This window comes from Odocoileus virginianus, chromosome 2, assembly GCF_023699985.2.
Source record: "Odocoileus virginianus isolate 20LAN1187 ecotype Illinois chromosome 2, Ovbor_1.2, whole genome shotgun sequence".
Classification (NCBI taxonomy): domain Eukaryota; kingdom Metazoa; phylum Chordata; class Mammalia; order Artiodactyla; family Cervidae; genus Odocoileus; species Odocoileus virginianus.
This window is the reverse complement of record NC_069675.1, coordinates 18,837,393-18,848,512: the sequence shown is the minus strand read 5'-3', so window position 1 is coordinate 18,848,512 and position 11,120 is coordinate 18,837,393. Positions and strand designations below refer to the sequence as shown.

The 11,120-nt window shown below is 46.8% G+C and overlaps 2 protein-coding genes across 4 annotated transcripts in view; one reads left to right on the top strand and one right to left on the bottom strand.

Moving 5' to 3' along the window:
• CEBPZOS (CEBPZ opposite strand) overlaps positions 1-2,446 on the bottom strand; it is a 36,271-nt gene extending 33,825 nt beyond the window's left edge. The window contains exon 1 of the mRNA XM_070476870.1: positions 2,328-2,446. The gene's annotated coding sequence lies outside the window, so the exon portion shown is untranslated. The remainder of the gene's footprint in view (positions 1-2,327) is intronic.
• A 4,210-nt stretch (positions 2,447-6,656) lies between these two features.
• EIF2AK2 (eukaryotic translation initiation factor 2 alpha kinase 2) overlaps positions 6,657-11,120 on the top strand; it is a 40,703-nt gene continuing 36,239 nt past the window's right edge. For 2 of the 3 annotated variants that reach the window (XM_020890038.2, XM_020890036.2), the window contains exon 1: positions 6,657-6,744. The gene's annotated coding sequence lies outside the window, so the exon portion shown is untranslated. The remainder of the gene's footprint in view (positions 6,745-11,120) is intronic. The other variant, XM_020890037.2, reaches the window with a different exon arrangement.

The following is an 11,120-nucleotide window of genomic DNA, read 5'->3' as shown; positions in this document are numbered from 1 at the left end:
GTGGTTTTAACCTTCCATACATTATAATCCAGGAGATGTGGAGACATGGAAGCGAGTTAGAAGGGAAGCTAAGTCAAACTTAATAACATATAGTACAGTCCACTCTTTCTACCAATAATCTTTCAAGCAAACAACAAATCTATGTTCCCACTTAATGCAGCTGTTCCCGTCTTCAAATGGAAACATGCTTATCCTGCCTCCTAAATCTGTATGCCCATTGTGATATTTCTTTCTCATTTTAGCCACAACCCCACTTTAAGACACTCTGTCTTATAGACTATCTTATACAATTAACCACCATCAGCAAATGTCAAGTAAAAAGGGAAGGGAGAACAATTAAAAGAGGTTCACCCACTGCTGGGCATACACACCGAGGAAACCAGAATTGAAAGAGACACGTGTACCCCAATGTTCATTGCAGCACTGTTTACAATAGCTAGGACATGGAAGCAACCTAGATGTCCATTGGCAGATGATGGATAAGAAAGCTGTGATACATATACACAATGGAATATTACTCAGCTATTAAAAAGAATACATTTGAATCAGTCCTAATGAGGTGGATGAAACTGGAGTCTATTATACAATGAAGTAAGTCAGAAGAAAAAAAGAACACCAATACAATATATTAACGCATATATATGGAATCTAGAAAGATGGTAATGATGATCCTATATGCGGGACAGCAGAAGAGACACAGATGTAAAGAACAGGCTTTTGGACTCTGTGGGAGAAGGCAAGGGTGGATGATTTGAGAGAGAGCATTGAAACATGTATATTAGCATATGCGAAATGGTTTGCCAGCCCAGGTTCGATGCATGAGATGGGGCGCTCAGGGCCGGTGCACTGGGATGACCCTGAGGGATGGGATGGGGAGGAAGGCGGGAGGGGGGATCAGGACGGGGGACACATGTCCACCCATGGCTGATTCATGTCAATGTATGGCAAAAACCACCACAATATTGTAAAGTAATTAGCCTCCAATTAAAATAAATAAATTTACCCCAAAAAAAGAGGTTCATTTGTACATAACAAAGACAAAGCTATGGAAAAACATGCATAGCTTCTGTGATTCTCTATTTTGCATCTGGTCATGAGACCACAGCTGGTGTTTATAACTCCTTGTCCATTCTTCCCTTTGCCATCAGATGTCCCCCCGGTTAGTAGCGTGATGCAGACCTTCAGTCTTGAAGGGTCTGAGTCCTTAACATTCCTACCTGTGCTGCTGCTGCTGCTAAGTCACTTCAGTCGTGTCCGACTCTGTGCGACCCCAAAGATGGCAGCCCACCATCCCTGGGCCTTCTCCAGGCAGGAACACTGGAGTGGGTTGCCATTTCCTTCTCCAATGCATGAAAGTGAAAAGTGAAAGTGAAGTCACTCAGTCGTGTCCCACTCCTAGCGACCCCATGGACTGCAGCCTACCAGGCTCCTCCGTCATGGGATTTTCCAGGCAAGAGTACTGGAGTGGGTTACCATTGCCTTCTCCCCTATCTGTGTTAGAGACCTCTAAATTTCCATTAATGAAAAAATCACTTATCACTGAATGTGGAACTACTGAAAGGAACTCCAGAGAAACCTCTGGGTTGAAGACATACTTATCTCTGGCTGCATCACTATTTCCCCTTGCTAATTCATATCAACCAGTCCAACAAGTTCAGTAACTCCCTTATTATTATTATTGTTATTTTGGTCATGACACGTGGTGTGTGAGATTGTAATTCCCCAACCAGGAATGGAACCCGCGCCCCCTGCATTGAAAGCTTGAAGTCTTAACCAGTGGACCAACCACCAGGGAAGTCCCTCCCTCTTATTTTCTTGATAACTTAATGACAAGATGCTCTTGCAATCTCCACGTGCAGTTTCAAGTTCCTCTTCAAGGAACCATGCGGTGAAAACAGAGTCAAAAATCATAGAAACAGGAAGCACTTATTTTGCAAGCATATGATTAGGTTTAATCATGGAAGACAAACTTTTTACATCTACTGATTCCTGGGCTCGTGTATTCTGGCCATGAAAGAAACAGCAACCAGGATCAGAACAAATACTATACCTGAAGGACAGTGCACCCAGCTTGCTAAGTGTTGTCTCCTACCTGGGGCTGTAACTGAGTCTTCCATACTTGATCCCACTATCCTATAAGGCCAGCTGCTTTCAGATGATAAGTCAAGATAAGAAATCATTGAATCCCATGGCAGTCAGTGTACTGCCTCACTTCTTTCTCTGCAAAATGGGTTCCTTACTAAGGGATATCAATATAGTGAACAAGGTATTTGCTACCAATGATGGTGTTGGCAGAAGCACCAGAGGAAGAAAAAGCAAGTCCATACCTGGAATAAATGCTTTCTCCACAGAAGGCAAATCCCTGCCCACTCCTTGACAGCAGGGCTCCATGTAACCAACCTGCCACCAAGTGGTGGGCTGGTCTCCATAGGTGTTCAGGGCACTTGTGCTGGGGTCTCAGCGTCGGTCTCAGCTGTCGGAGTGCTGGGTGCTCAGCAGTTAGATCCACCTTGACAAGATCGCACACATATATCATCCATTCCTACTGCCAAGGCTCTCCATTTGTGTTAAACAAGCACTGGGGAAATGCCGACTGACATCTACAGAAGCTTTCTTGCACACCAGCTTCTCAATTCTCCTTAGAAGGGGGTACCTCTCATGAAGATTCACAAGGAAACCCATTACACTCAGACTCTGTGTCCATTCCAAGTGGTCACTCACATCCTTTTCCCCCAGACCTCCTTATCATTAACGCTCTGACCTTGTTCCTTACAAATCTCCGAATATCCAGGTAAACTGTGGGCCACTAGCTTTCTCTCCTACCAAGTGACAACTAAGTGTACTGCTTGAAGCTTCACCCTGGGAGGATTTCCTTCTCCCACTATCCTTTAGGGCCACTTCCCTGAAGGGCTGTTGGAACACATCAGTTCACTTCCAGTTAAAGCCAGTGTATAGCACTTCACCTGAATTTTCCTTTCTCAGCCACCTGGTCACAGGGAACTCCCCATGAGACCAGAGATGCGGGTTGATAAAGGAGAGGGCAGGAGTGCATGCCATAGGGGCCTTAGATATCTGCTCATGTAACCCACCAGTGGGCTGCCCTCTATTTCAGTACTAGAAACTCCAGGAAGTTTACCACTGCTAATGGTGTCTGGTGAGCAAAACTTTCTGACTACTGCTCTGACTCTGTGGCCCTTTTTTGGAGGCGGGATGGAGTTAAGTGTTGCCACATGGCCTCTGCCAGTCTGAAATCAGGTAGTTTTTCAATGGGAACATCTCCCGTCAACAATCCCCACCCACCATGGGCAGCCATTACAGACCTTTTCAAAGATGAAAATATACTTCTAAAGGCCTGCTGAAGGTGAGTCCTTTGGATATTCTTAGGGGGCGTGGTTAGAAAGAGAATGGATAGGTTGCATATGATTAATCTACTCTAACAATCCTGATTCACTAAGTATTTTTGATTTCTTCATTTGTATTACTTGGCATCACAATTTCATTTAATGTAGGCCACCACTGAGCCCAAGTTATAGTAAACCAACTAGACAAACTCTTAGAACCACTCCCCGTGCTGGAGCCAGAGCATTGAGTGCATAATGTGAACTATGTTCCTTTTTTCATGTTACCTTTAGAGTCATATCTACACACTTTCTTGGGTTTCTGCTGATAAAAATTAGTGAAACCTGGTAATTCTTTCATTATATAAACTGTATCCTCTGGGTCAGATCTTGTCTGTATCCTCTTGGGGCATTCTAGCATCTGATTCTAGTTCTAGGAGTGAATTCATGAGGTAGGAATAGGACATTTGGAAAATCAGCACCTCCTTGCAGGGTTACAACTTCAGGCTCTTCAAGTTTGGCTGTAGCAGCCTTATCCAACAAACATGGAAAGGCTGTAGTGACTCAGCAGAATTTCGGGGGGCAGTGGACTCCTTTTAGTTCAGTTCAGTTCAGTCCCTCAGTCGTGTCCGACTCTTTGTGATCCCATGGACCGCAGCATGCCAGGCCTCCCTGTCCATCATCAACTCCCAGAATTTACCCAAACTCATGTCCATTGAGTCGGTGATGCCATCTAACCATCTCATCCTCTGTCGTCCCCTTCTCCTCCTGCCTTCAATCTTTCCCAGCATCAGGGTCTTTTCAACATCATAGGTCTGATGCTCTTCGCATCAGGTGGCCAAACTATTGGAGTTTCAGCTTCAACATCAGTCCTTCCAATGAACACTCAGGACTGATCTCCTTTAGGATGGACTGGTTGGATCTCCTTGCAGTGCAAGGGACTCTCAAGAGTCTTCTCTAACACCACAGTTCAAAAGCATTAATTCTTCGGCGCTCAGCTTTCTTTATGGTCCAACTCTCACATCCATACATGACCACTGGAAGAGCCATAGCTTTGACTAGACAGACCTTTGTTGGCAAAGTAATGTCTCTGTTTTTTAATATGCTGTCTAGGTTGGTCATAACTTTCCTTCCAAGGAGTAAGCATCTTTTAATTTCATGGCTGCAGACACCATCTGCAGTGATTTTGGAGCCCCCAAAAATAAAGTCAGCCACTGTTTCCACATCAGTTTGCCATGAAGTGATGGGACCAGATGCCATGATCTTAGTTTTCTGCATGTTGAGCTTTAAGTTAACTTTTTCACTCCTTTGAATCCACCCAAATTCCTAGGGTCTTATTCTTTCCCAGTCAATGGCCTCAGTGTTCATAGAAGAGATCTGAGGAGGCTACAAATTAAAGTTATACAATAACAGCTACCTGCAGCACCGAACTCTGCACCTAATTTCTGCTCCATGAACCTTGAGATGACAGGAAGTAAGAGGTTCTTCTGGGCAGTCATAAACGCTTACATCCTCTGACCATGCTTGAGCCTGTCATTTTCTTTCTTTAAGCTCTTTCAGGCAATTCAGGGGCTTCAAAAAGTCAGAAGACATGCCATTGCTATTGCTGTTACCTCTGGAACAACCACCTCACACCCATAAAGCTGGTAAATGGACTCCAGCAAACAGGCACTGCAGTTGGAGCTCTCTGTCATCTCAAAGGGCCACAGAAAGAGGGCTCTGACTCCTGTCTACCTTCCAAAACTTCCACTAGTGCTTCATATGTGGGGAAGTTAAATCAAGGAAACTATAGTGTTTCCCATTGATAGGCTGCAATTCCAGAGGCTGCAAAAGAGACATGGGAAAGCCAAGAGCCAATATGTAATGTGTACCTGAAGTCCATCTTGGAAACGCCTCTTCCACCTCACCCTAGCTAGGATGTTGAGCTACAGGCTTCTGGTTCTAATTCTAGCTCCCTTGCTTACCAGCTGTTACTTAACTTCTCTGTGCCTCGGACCTCGGTTTTCTCATCTGTTAAATGGGCATAGTAATGGCACCTACCTTGTAATACTGCTGTGAGATGGGTACTCAGCACTCCCCAGTCACTCAGTCAAGGTGCCTGTATTACTCTGGGAGGGTGATAGTCCACTAGGTGAAGAGGATGTCTTGTCTTGCTCCTCTGTCCATAGGATTTTCAAGGCAAAAATACTGGAGTGGGTTCCCTTCTCGGGGAATCTTCCCAAGCCAGGGAACGAACTGGATCTGCGGCATTGCAAGCAGATTCTTTACCATCTGAGCCACCAAACCTTGCCTCAGGATGTCTTGCAGGATTTAAAATTTTCTCATTAAAAATCCTACTGGTAAGGACTTTGGTTGTAAACTCCAGGAGACCCCTCAGGAAGCAGGTGAATCTCCTAACTGCTGGCTGGTACCTGGTACAGCAGGTGCAATTACATGTTGAATAAATGAATGGTTAGATGGAAACAGAGAAGGGAGGTTATGCCCCCAGGCCTCTGCATCCCCCGTCTGGGTTGCTGGTTATGGGCAATGGAATCCTGGCTCTGCCCTGGCAAGGTTGATTTATTCAGTTTCTTCCATTATAAAATGGAGCCGATGATATCCAGCCCCTCCAGTTCAGTTCAGTCGCTCAGCCGTGTCCGACTCTTTGCGACCCCACGAACCGCAGCACACCAGGCCTCCCTGTCCATCACCAACTCCCAGAGTCCACCCAAACCCATGTCCATTGAGTCGGTGATGCCATCCAACCATCTCAACCTCTGTCATCCCCTTCTCCTCCTGCCCTCAATCTTTCCCAGCATCAGGGTCTTTTCAAATGAGTTAGTTCATCCCACCCCAAATGCTGGCGTTGAAGAGGCAAGGGGAGCGTTTATGGCAGAGAGCTCGCCACGTTGCGGGCCTCGGAGACCTCAATGCCCTCCTCATCTCCCGGAGGACCCTGCCCCGGGGCCGGTGACAGTCCCAGCAGCGGGGGCGGGGGCTGCAGGGCCCTGGACGCCCGCGCTCGGACTCAAGAGTGGAGGCCGGGTTTCAGGCGATCGCGGGCCCTGCGCGGACCTGTGCGGACCGGTGCGGGAGGGGCCGGGGCGGCCGAAGGAAGGCGGAGTCCGCCGGGAAAACGAAACCGAGAGCGAGCCGCCCAGACTCGCCGAGCTTCCGCTGACTGTAGCGGCGCGGGAGCAGCGAGGGCGGGCAGCTGGAGCCACCGCGGCGCGCGCCCCTCTGTCCGCCTCCCCAGCCCGGGACTGGACGCCGATAAGAGGCCCTGGACCCCGGAGCCGCCGCCTCGGTAGCGCTGTCCGAGGCCCGCAGTCGAGTGCGGGCCCTGGCTGGACCCGGGGAAAGCATCCTGCAGCGCGGTGAGCCCTGAGAGTCATTTTCTTCCCACGAAGAATTTTTAAACGAGCAGGTAACCACTAACCCGGGGCCTGGTTGGTGGGGGGAGGGGAACCAGTGGAAAACGGAAAAGTCCTGTGGCTTGATAGACAGTGTGAAATACGGAGGCCTGAATTGCCCAAAAGATTGGCAACAAAAATCCCCCGCCCAAAATCCCTTGCAATTTTTTCCCAATTGTCTATCTTTAGCCCCCGACCAAACTCTGCCTCCCCCCCACCCCACTCCCCAGCTTCTCGACACCGCAGCAGCCCCAGGTCCTTGAAGGCAGAGCAGGGCACCCTCTCCCCCACCCTCCCCCACCCCATTTCTCCAATAACTTTCTCATTAGAACCCTCTAGAAGGTTACTGGCCTACAGGCATGGCCCCCTGGACCCTCCTTTCCGATCACACAGGCCTCATTTCGGTTCTTGGAGCACTGCCAAGCAGCCGCTGCCTCTGGGCCTTTGCACTCCCTATTTCTTCCTGGAAAGCTCTTTCCAGAGACCTGTATAGGCCAGTCAGTCGCTGGCTTTACCCTGCACTTGTTTCAGTGTAACAGTAGAGAGCAGCCTTCCCTGAAAAACCTCCATGTAAAAGAAACTCGGACATTCCCTTACAGTCCGCCCTACTCTGCTTTAGTTTTCCTAGTACTTATCACGTTGTGACATTTCCTATAGGCCTGTCCATGTTTCTGTACTCCTAAGTGCACAAGAGTCGGGTTTTGTTGGCCAGGTTAACCTAGTACATAATAATAGGTACTCATTAACTCTTTGCCTGCTTGCTAAGTCTCCAGTCGTGTCCGACTCTTTGAGACCCTATGGACTGTAGCCCGCCAGGCTCCTCTGTCTGTGGGATTCTCCAGGCAGGCAAGAATACTGGAGTAGGTTGCCATGATTTCTTCCAGGTCTTCCCAACCCAGGGATCTAACCTGGGTCTTTTATGTCTCCTGCATTGGCAGGCAGGTTCTTTACCACTAGTACCACCTGGGAAGCCCAACTTTGTTTAATGAATGAAAGTGAAAGTCCAAGTTACTCAGTCATGTTGGACTCTTTGCAACCCTATGGACTGTACAGTCCATGGAATTCTCCAGGCCAGAATACTGGAGTGGGTAGCCTATTCCTTCTCCAGCAGATCTTCCCGACCCGGGAGTTTTACTGGGATCTCCTGCATTAGAAGTGGATTCTTTACCAACTGAGCTATCAGAGAAGCCTGTTTAATCAATGGTAATTCACAAATTCTCTTTGAACTCCAAGAATATGAGACTTCCTATCGCCTGTGATTTCTTTAGTACTAAAAAAATGCCTTGCCAGATGGAAGCTAAGAGATGGACTCCGAGCTATCACTTAGGAACTTAGAATTTTGGGCAGTTTGTGCTCTTGCTCTTATGTTTGTTAATTTGAATCTGAAGCTCCTTAACACTGGATCTGTAGTTTGTACCTTTAATTCATCTTACATCTGTTGAATGTATATTGTTCGCCAAGCATTATGCATGCCCTTTGAGGGGGCTAGGCTAGGCCCACAAGGGCTGACAGTCTGACACAAGGGTGTCAGGGCACAGCCAAAGTAACTTCTGGGCATGAGTATAACAGACACATAACATTTATTAGTGATTCTGATGAAGATTTCTGTTCAGAAAATGGTACTGTAGTACTAAAATAAGATTTATTAAAAACATTTGAAAAGAAGCAGCTGTTTCTTTTTTCCCCAAACTTATAAGTACTTTTTCAAATGTGCCAGTTTAACTCCTTATTAGAAGTCGCACATGACTTAGCAACTGAACAACAGTATTTCACTTAAATTCAAACTGGCTTGTCATTGTAAAGATCAACAGCTAAAGCTAAAAGTGCTGATGATTCAGGGTGTTTCCATAGCACTTCAGGTTATGAGGACTCTTCCATAACTGCTGTTCTGAGATCTGTGTTGTTGTTCGATTACTGAATCATGTCCAACTCTTTGGCGACCCCGTGGACTATAGCCTGCCGGGTTTCTCTGTCCATGGCATTCTCCAGGCAAGAATGCTGGAGTGGGTTGCCATTTCTTCCTCCAGGGGATCTTCCTGACTCAGGGATCTAACCAGCATCTCTGTGTCTCCTGCATTGGCAGACGTGTTCTTTACCATTAGCCACCTGGGGAGCCCTCTGAGATCTATGACCTCATCCAATTGGATGTACGATCTCATAGTTGTGACTAAACTAAATGACACTTTGATTCCTGAAAATAATGGTGCAGCTGCAGATTCTTATCTGAAACCCTTGAACCATGTTATGTTCTGGTACTTAAGAAGTTTTTGGATTTTAGAAAGACAAGGCAGCATAAATCCTGTCTATTATGTAATGTTCTCAGTAGGGTTTGGGGGCAATGCTATCATAAAATGCTATCTGCAATGAAATGTATAAATAGACAACACAGTATGGTTAAGACTGTAAGTAGCTTGTGTCAGTTCAGGTCTAGATGGGGGGCTACACACCAAGCAAAAACAAAGCAAATGAAAACAAAATAAACTTCAGTTTTCAGTGCTTCTTGGATTTTGGAGTTACAGACCAGGAGCACTGTTCATTGAGGGCCAGGGGTGTGGGAAACCCTCCTGGATCCTTTTTTGTCTGATTTACTCCACACCACAACCTGTGAATCAGGTGTGTCCATCCTTTGTTTCACATCACAAATCAAAGGTTCAGAGAGGTAGGTTCAGAGGCTCAGGTCTATGTGGCTTTAAAGCCTAGCTGTCTCCACAACACTAAGCAGCGATCGTGCCTTTGCTCATATCTAAGCCCTTCCAGCCACCAGCATTGCCCACCCAAACCACCATGGCAGTCTTGACTTGGTCTCTCGACTTCTGCTTGTGCTCTGCTCATCTTTTCTATCCCCACCCCTCATACTGTGTTCTTTCCATAGCATCAGCGTGATCATTAAAAGCATAAGTCCAACCACATCACCCCTCTGCTGAGAACCCACCAAGAGCTTCCCATTGCAACTGGAATAACATCCATGGTCCTGGCCGGAACCCTCAAGGTCTCTGTGCTGTGGCACCTGCCTACTCTCTGACTCATATCCCAGCATTTCCCTTCGTTCGCTGTGCAGCAGTCTCCTTGACTTTTCCTTAGCCTTCCAAACGCCATGCTGGTGCCTGCCTCACGGTTTCCTCTGCCTGAGATGCTCTTTCCCCTATCTAAGCATGATGGACTTTCTCATCATCCAGGCTTGATTTCAGTATTGCCTCCTAAGAAGGGTCTTCCCTTGCCACTATATTACAACCACCTCCTTCATATCTCTGTCCCCACCTCCTAACACCCCTTCTAGCTCATAGCCCTATTTCGCTTCACTGTAGCACTTCCAGCCATCTCTTAGCCTCTCCTGTGTGTTGCTTCCGGACTTTGTTGCTTCTTGGTCTCTTTTGGAAGAGGGTCAGTTAAATGAGCAACTGTAATAAAGGACACAAGGGCTCTAGCGCATCAAACCAGGATCTCTTCCAGGGGGTGAGGGAAGTAACACTTGAGCTGAGATCCATAGGAGGCAGGAGTTAATCGGGCGGAAGCAGCTAAGGCGGTGGAGTCCAGAGCATTTCAGGAGGGAGTCTGTTGGTCAGACGCAGTTGGGAGCCAGGAAAGAGTTAGTGGGGGAGGTGTCCTTTTGAGAACTCTCTCTGTGTAGGTGAAATTTAAAGCTCCAAGTCTTGAGGATCACCAGGGGAGTGAGTGGAGAGGAGGAGGAGTAGAGCAGAGAAGAGATATGAGACCCGGACCCGAGACAATACAGTATTTAAAAGAAAGGATGATGAAGAGGAACCAGGAAAGGAGACAGGAAAGGTATAGCTTGTGAGAAAGGAGGGAAACCAGGAGAGGATGGTGTCTTAAGTGTCCGAGCAAAGGGAGAAGGAGGGACATAGGAATAAGCGACCATATCTTGTGCCGGTTAGGTGTCAAGAAGAAAAAGGCTGGGAACAGACCACTGACTACTAGTTTCAGAGATGGGGGAGCCATCGGTAACCTGGACAAAAACAATTTTGATAGCTTGTGGAGGCTGCATGACTGAAGTGAGGGTTTAAGAGATCATGACACGGCTGTTTTAAAAATGAAAAATAACAGCTGTTGGTGAGGATTTGGAGAAATTGGAACCCTCGTGTATGCTGATGAAAGTGCAGAATGGTACAGCCACTGTGGAAGGTAATTTGACAATTCTTGAAAAAGTTGACTATATATTGCCATATGATTCAGCAAGTCCACCTCTAGGTATATGCTCAAAAGATTCAAAAGTAGGCATTTGAATAGATTTTTGTACAACAATGTTCATATCATCATTACTCACAGTAGCCAAAAGGCTGAAATAACCCGTGATCATCAGTAGATGAATAGGTAAACAAAACATGGGATATCCATACAGTGGAATAGTATTCAGCCTTAAAAAGGAAGGAAA